The following is an 8,963-nucleotide window of genomic DNA, read 5'->3' on the forward strand; positions in this document are numbered from 1 at the left end:
ATGACGGACTAGGAACAGTGGGTTAACTGCCTTGTTCAGGGACAGAACAGCAGGTTTTTACCTTGTCAGCTCGGGGGTTTGAACTTCCAACCTTTCGGTTACTCGTCCAACGCTCTAACCACTAGGCTACCCTAATTAAACCTTAGAGTGTTGCGTTCCTAATACCAACTCTGCCTGGGAGTCAAATTGAACGCTTTATTTGTGTGTCCAGATTACTTCCTCTGTATTCATATCTCAGTAGTGCATTCAGAACCCAGGGTGCTTCCTAAATGACACACTATTCCCTATGTAAGCGCACCACTTTTGACCATGGCCCATAGGCCCCATAGGGTCCTGTTCAAAGTAGTGCACTACATAGGGAATAGGGTACCGTTTAGGATGCGGCCTCTAGTTTCTCCCTAGGCGCTCGTTAACAACCATGAAAGAAATTAACAGCAAACGGAGTCTTTATCTCGCTCACACACTGCAAAGGGCAACACAGGGAAGAATTCTCTGAAGCTATTTTAGAGGAGCTTTTATTAAAACAAGATATGGTTTGGGTATGGTTTGGCCATGCAAGCCTTAATTGCAGAGCAGAGGGAGAATGTTGACAGGAATTAAAGATTATGTTTTGCCAAGTGGTTCTTTAATATAGCCTGCCACATTTATTTCCTCAGTTCTACACACAGAGGATGGTGGAACTGGCTCTCTCGCAGTACAATAGGCCATCCAATCTCTTTTTTTTAAAAACACACTGTAAGTATGAAAAACACACAGCCACGCACATATAGGACATGCTCGCGTACGCGCGCACACACACGTACTCACACGCGCACACACATGTACTCACACGCGCACACACACGTACTTACACACACATGCGTGCGTACACACACACACACACACACACAGATCTTTAGTTGCAGGTGCCAGTCCATTGTGCTGATCTCAGCAGGTGTTGAGTACTCTGTGGTCTCCTCTCTTCCACTCTGTGGCGCCACTTCTCCTCCTCCCCTGCCTCTCCTCCTCCACCTCACCCCTCTCCTCCTCTCCTGCCTCACCTCCTCCCCATCTCCTCCGCCCCCTCACCCCTCTCCTCCTGCCACTCGCCCTCACCCCTCTCCTTCTCTCCTCCTCTCCTCCTCCCCCTCACCCCTCTCCTCCTCCCCCTCACCCTTCTCCTCCTCTCCTGCCTCTCCTCCTCCCCCTCACCCCTCTCCTTCTCTCCTCCTCTCCTGCCTCTCCTCCTCCCCCTCACCCCTCACCCTTCTCCTCCTCTCCTGCCTCTCCTCCTCCCCCTCACCCCTCTCCTTCTCCCCCTCACCCCTCTCCTCCTCTCCTCTCTTCCTGCCTCTCCTCCTCCCCTTTCCTCCTCCCCTCACCCTCTCCTCCTCTCCTGCCTCTCCTCCTCCCCCTCACCCCTCTTCTCCTCTCCTGCCTCTCCTCCTCCCCTCACCCCTCTCCTCCTCTCCTGCCTCTCCTCCTCCCCCTCACCCCTCTCCTCCTCTCCTCTCTTCTTGCCTCTCCTGCTCCCCTTCGCTCAGTGTTACTGTGTCTCTCTACCTGCAGCTATTCTCTGGTATATTCAGTGTTACTGTCTCTCTCTACCTGCAGCTATTCTCTGGTATATTATACAGTATAGACTCTTTATCCAGACAGAACTATAGTAGACCACTACAGCCTCTAGACTGTTTATCTGTACTTTGTACTTTACTGTCTATTGCTGACTGGAGTTAGCAGTTTTAGCTGAACAGGAGTCTTCTACAGTTGCAGCCTATAGACTAGTGATCCTGGTCTCCATGGAAATCCCAGGAGATTCTCTAAGACTCCTGCAGAGCAGAAAACAGCTCCAAATCCTAATGAGAGGGGGGGGGGGGGGGGGTAATTTTCACCCTCATTACCTGGTCCATTCTCAAGGACTACCCTGGGGAATATACTGGTTAAATTAAGACTTCTAACCACAAATTCCTTTGCTCATAAATCACCTCCTAGAGCTACTGATCAGCACTGTCATGGCTCGCCGCATATTCACTCAAAACACACACACACACACACACACGTGCAAACACACACAGACGCATACCACACACACACACAGCTCCCTGTATAAGAAGGAGCACACTAACTGAGAGTGTCAGTTACAGGCAGGGGACCACGGTGTATTATAAACCAGGGGATGGAGTACAGAGGCCACGGTGCATTATAAACCAGGGGATGGAGTACAGAGGCCACGGTGCATTATAAACCAGGGGATGGAGTACAGAGGCCACGGTGTATTATAAACCAGGGGATAGAGTACAGAGGCCACGGTGCATTATAAACCAGGTGGTAGAGTACAGAGGCCACGGTGCATTATAAACCAGGGGGTGGAGTACAGAGGCCACGGTGCATTATAAACCAGGGGGTGGAGTACAGAGGCCACGGTGCATTATAAACCAGGTGGTAGAGTACAGAGGCCACGGTGTATTATAAACCAGGGGGTGGAGTACAGAGGCCACGGTGCATTATAAACCAGGGGGTGGAGTACAGAGGCCACGGTGCATTATAAACCAGGTGGTGGAGTACAGAGGCCACGGTGCATTATAAACCAGGGGGTGGAGTACAGAGGCCACGGTGCATTATAAAACAGGGGGTGGAGTACAGAGGCCACGGTGTATTATAAACCAGGGGATGGAGTACAGAGGCCACGGTGCATTATAAACCAGGTGGTGGAGTACAGAGGCCACGGTGCATTATAAACCAGGGGATGGAGTACAGAGGCCACAGTGCATTATAAACTACTAAATCACAACTAGACTACTAGACTACTACTAGACCACTAGACCACAACTAGACGAATAGACTAGTACTAGACTACTATCAGACTAATACTAAATTACTAGACCACAACTAGACTACTACACTACTAGTAGACCACTAAAATGCTACTAATAGACAACAACGAGACTACAACAAGATGACTAGACCACAACTAGACTACTACTAGGCTACTACTAGATTACTAGACCACAACTAGACTACTAGACTACTACTAGACTACTGGGTTACTTCTACTACTAAACTACAAGAAAAAGGTGGCGCTATATTGTTATCCACGTCGTCACCAATGATGTTAGGATGAAACAGTCAGAGGTTACCATGCCCGACATAGCTTCAGTGTGTAAATCAGCTAGAAAGATGTGTCGGCATCGAGTAATTGTCTCTGGCCCCCTGCCAGTTAGGGGGAGTGATGAGCTCTACAGCAGAGTCTCACAACTCAATCGCTGGTTGAAATCTGTTTTCTTCCCCTCCCAAAAGATAGAATTTGTAGATAATTGGTCCTCTTTCTGGGACTCACCCACAAACAGAACCAAGCCTGGCCTGTTGAGGAGTGACGGACTCCATCCTAGCAGGAGGGGTGATTTAATCTTATCTACGAACATAGACAGGGCTCTAACTCCCCTAGCTCCACAATAAGATAGGGTGCAGGCCAGGCAGCAGGCTGTTAGCCAGCCTGATAGCTCCGTGGAGTCTGGCACTAGCACAGTCAGTGTAGTCAGCTAAGCTATCCCCATTGAGACCGTGTCTGTGCCTCGACCAAGGTTGGGCAAAACTAAACATGGCAGTATTCGATTTAGCAATCTCACTGGAATAAAGACCTCCTCCATTCCTGCCATTATTGAAAGAGATTGTTATACCTCACATCTCAAAATAGGGCTACTCAATGTTAGATCCCTCACTTCCAACGCAGTTATAGTCAATTAACTAATCACTGATCATATCTTGATGTGATTGGCCTGACTGAAACATGGCTTAAGCCTGATGCATTTACTGTGTTAAAGGAGGGCTCACCTCCTGGTTACACTAGTGACCATATCCCCCACGCATCCCGCAAAGGCGGAGGTGTTGCTAACATTTACGATAGCAAATTTCAATTTACAAAAAAACCCGAAGTTTTGGCTTTGAGATTCATGAAATCTATGCAACCTACTCAATCACTTTGTATAGCTACTGTTTACAGGCCTCCTGAATTCCTATTGGACCTTGTAGTCATGACAGATAATATTCAAATTGTAACTTTAATATTCACATGGAAAAGTCCACAGACCCACTCCAAAAGTCTTTCGGAGCCATCATCGATTCAGTGCGTTTTGTTCAACATGTCTCCGGACCTACTCACTGCCACAGTCATACTCTGGACCTAGTTTTGTCCCTTGGAATAAATGTTGTGGATCTTAATGTTTTCCCTCATAATCCTGAACTATCAGACCACCATTTTATTACGTTTGCAATCGCAAGAAATGATCTGCTCAGACCCCAGCCAAGGATCATCAAAAGTTGTGCTGTAAATTCTTGGACAACCCAAAGATTCCTAGATGCCCTTCCAGACTCCCTCCGCCTACCCAAGGACGTCGTAGTTCAAAAATCAGTTAACCACCTAACTGAGGAACTTAATATAACCTCGCGCAATACCCCAGATGCAGTCGCACCCCTAAAAACAAAAAACATTTGTCAGAAGAAACTAGCTCCCTGGTCTACAGAAAATACCTGAGCTGTAAAGCAAACTTCCAGACGATTGGAACGGAAATGGCGCCACACCAAACTGGAAGTCTTCCGACTAGCTTGGAAAGACAGTACCGTGCAGTATCGAAGAGCCCTCACTGCTGCTCGAACATCCTATTTTTCCAATTTAATTGAGGAAAATAAGAACATCCTACATTTTTTTTGATACTGTCGCAAAGCTAACTAAAAAGCACTATTCCCCAAGAGATGATGGCTTTCACTTCAGCAGTGATAAATTCATGAACTTTGATGAAAAGATCATGATCATTATAAAGCAAATTACGGATTCCTCCTTAAATCTGCGAATTCCTCCAAAGCTCAGTTGTCCTGAGTCTGCACAACTCTGCCAGGATCTAGGATCAAGGGAGACACTCAAGTTTTTTAGTACTATATCTCTTGACACAATGATGCAAATCATCATGGCCTCTAAACCTTCAAGCTGCATACTGGACCCTATTCCAACTAAATTACTGAATAAACTGTTTCCTGTGCTTGGCCCTCCTATGTTGAACATAATAAACAGCTCTCTATCCACCGGATGTGTACCAAACTCACTAAAAGTGGCAGTAATAAAGCCTCTCTTGAAAAAGCCAAACCTTGACCAGAAAATATAAAAAACTATGGCCTATATCGAATCTCCCATTCCTCTCAAAAAAAAATGAAAAGGCTGTTGCGTAGCAACTCACTGCCTTCTTGATGATAAACAATGTATATGAAACGCTTCAGTCTGGTTTTAGACCCCATCATAGCACTGAGACTGCACTTGTGAAGCTGGTAAATTACCTTTTAATGGCGTCAGACCGAGGCTCTGCATCTGTTCTCGTGCTCCTAGACCTTAATGCTGCTTTTGATACCATCGATCACCACATTGTTTTGGAGAGATTGGAAACCCAAATTGGTCTACACGGACAAGCTCTGGCCTGGTTTAGATCTTATCTGTCGGAATGATTTCAGTTTCTGTTTCTGTGGATGGTTTGTCTTCCGACAAATCAACTGTAAATTTCGGTGTTCCTCAAGGTTCCGTTCTTGGACCACTATTGTTTTCACTATATATTTTACCTCTTGGTGAAGTCATTCGGGAAACATAATGTTAACTTACTACTAGACTACTACTAGACCGCTTGACTACTACTTGGCTACTACTTGGCTACTACTAGACTACTACTAGGCTACTACATCTAGTCTGCTACTAGACTACTACTAGGATACTACATCTAGACTACTACTAGACTACTACTAGGATACTACATCTGGACTACATCTAGACTACTACTAGGATACTACATCTAGACTACTACTAGACTACTACTAGACAACTACTAGGATACTACTAGGCTACCACCTTGCTACTACTGGGCTACTACTGGACTACTACTAGACTACTACTAGACTTCTTCTAGAGTACTACTAGACTACTATGCATGTTTTGGGGTATCTTTTGTGCATACAAAATGTTAATAAAGACTACTACTAGACTACTACCAGGCTACTACATCTAGACTACTTCTAGACTACTACTAGGATACTACTAGACTACTACTAGGCTACTACTAGGCTACTACTAGGCTACTACTGGGCTAATACTAGACTACTACTAGACTACTACTAGGCTACTACATCTAGACTACTACTAAACTACTACTAGGATACTACTAGACTACCACCTTGCTACTACTCGGCTACTACTAGACTACTACTAGGCTACTACCAGGCTACTAGTAGACTACTACTAGGCTATCACTAGACTATTACTAGACTACCACCTTGCTACTACTAGGCTACTACTAGACTACTTCTAGACTACTATTAAACTACTAATAAACTACAACTAGACTACTACTGGACTACTACTAGACTACTTCTAGACTACTACTAGACTACTACGCATGTTTTGGGGTATCTTTTGTGCATACAAAACATTTATAAAGACTACTACTAGACTACTACTAGGCTACTACTAGGCTGCTTCTAGACTACTACTAGACTACTTCTAGACTACTACTAGACTACTACTAGGCTATTAATAGACTATTACTAGACTACCCCCTTGCTACTACTAGGCTACTACTAGACTACTACTAGACTACTACGCATGTTTTGGGGTATCTTTTGTGCATACAAAACGTTTATAAAGACTACTACTAGGCTACTACATCTAGACTACTACTAGACTACTACGCATGTTTTGGGGTATCTTTTGTGCATACAAAACGTTTATAAAGACTACTACTAGGCTACTGCATCTAGACTACTACTAGACTACTACTAGACTACTACGCATGTTTTGGGGTATCTTTTGTGCATACAAAACATTTATAAAGACTACTACTAGACTACTACTAGGCTACTACTAGGCTGCTTCTAGACTACTACTAGACTACTTCTAGACTACTTCTAGACTACTACTAGACTACTACTAGGCTATTAATAGACTATTACTAGACTACCTCCTTGCTACTACTAGGCTACTACTAGACTACTACTAGACTACTACTAGACTACTACTAGACTACTACGCATGTTTTGGGGTATCTTTTGTGCATACAAAACGTTTATAAAGACTACTACTAGACTACTACTAGGCTACTAAATCTAGACTACTACTAGACTACTACTAGACTACTACTAGACTACTACGCATGTTTTGGGGTATCTTTTGTGCATACAAAACGTTTATAAAGACTACTACTAGACTACTACATCTAGACTACTACTAGACTACTACTAGACTACTACGCATGTTTTGGGGTATCTTTTCTGCATACAAAACGTTTATAAAGACTACTACTAGACTACTACTAGGCTACTAAATCTAGACTACTACTAGACTACTACTACACTACTACGCATGTTTTGGGGTATCTTTTGTGCATACAACATTTTTAGAAAGGCCCCCTGGGCTGTTGATTTAATCTGTGTATCTCTCTGCCAGCTTCACATATGGTACCTTATTGGTCTAAAGTAGTGCACTAAATAAGGAGCCCTAGTGTTCATATAGCTAACTATCTCCCCACAGCTTCCTCCCTAGAGGAGAAAAGATCCTCCGTATCCCATCTGTCAGTCCCATCATCACTGCTCATTTTAATTGGGACTTTTTCTGTAACAGGAAAATGTTTCTGAGGCAGAGGAGTGGTTTGTGTCCCAAATGGCTCCCTGCCCCCTATTGCTACTATTGGCCATGGGCCCTTTTAGGGTAGCACACTATGTAGGGAATAGGGAGCCATTTGAGACTCAAGGAAAGTCATCCTCTGTGTGAAATATTTATTTTCTGTGTGTGATGCACCACCCTATAGACCCTGGAACCATCTCAGATTAAATGATGGAACACATAAACAACATACACACACACACACACACTGTAAAGACATACACACCGTATACACACATCAGTCATCTACAATTTGATGATTGAGCACCTAAACATGTCAATCCCAAATGGCACCCTATTCCCTATATAGTGCACTACTTTTGAGAAGAGCCCATAGTGTTCCATTTGGGAAGCAGCCCTTGTTCTATTTCTGTCCATCGGCTGCAGGCTACAGGGCTGCTCCTCACCTTGCAGTCAAGGATTTTTTTTACAGACCAAGTACTTACTGTACATAACTCCTCATTTGATCCATCCGTAGAGTCTGTAGTGAGTAGTCAACAGTTGGGTTGGGTCGTTCCACCTTTTCGGTGACTTTTGGTCTAAAATGTCACCAAATTCTGTCGTTCAGTTTCATACAAAGCCTCGAGGATTTTTGACCACTCAGACCCAGTAGATAGTAGATACCAGGCCAGTATGACCCCCCCAGACCCAGTAGATGATAGATACAAGGCCAGTATGACCCCCCCAGACCCAGTAGATAATAGATACCAGGCCAGTATGACCCCCCCAGACCCAATAGATAGTAGATACCAGGCCAGTATGACCCCCCCAGACCCAGTAGATAATAGATACCAGGCCAGTATGACCCCCCCAGACCCAGTAGATAATAGATACCAGAACAGTATGACCCCCCCCAGACCCAGTAGATAATAGATACCAGGCCAGTATGACCCCCCCCCCCCCCCCCCCCCAGACCCAGTAGATGATAGATACCAGGCCAGTATGACCCCCCCACACCCAGTAGATAATAGATACCAGGCCAGTATGACCCACCCAGACCCAGTAGATGATAGATACCAGGCCAGTATGACCCCCCCAGACCCAGTAGGTAATAGACACCAGGCCAGTATGACCCCCCCACACCCAGTAGGTAATAGATACCAGGCCAGTATGACCCCCCCACACCCAGTAGATGATAGATACCAGGCCAGTATGACCCCCCCAGACCCAGTAGGTAATAGACACCAGGCCAGTATGACCCCCCCACACCCAGTAGGTAATAGATACCAGGCCAGTATGACCCACCCAGACCCAGTAGATAATAGATACCAGGCCAGTATGACCCCCCCACACC

The sequence above is a fragment of the Oncorhynchus mykiss genome, chromosome 14 (assembly GCF_057628025.1).
Source record: "Oncorhynchus mykiss isolate SJ-2025 chromosome 14, ASM5762802v1, whole genome shotgun sequence".
Lineage (NCBI taxonomy): Eukaryota > Metazoa > Chordata > Actinopteri > Salmoniformes > Salmonidae > Oncorhynchus > Oncorhynchus mykiss.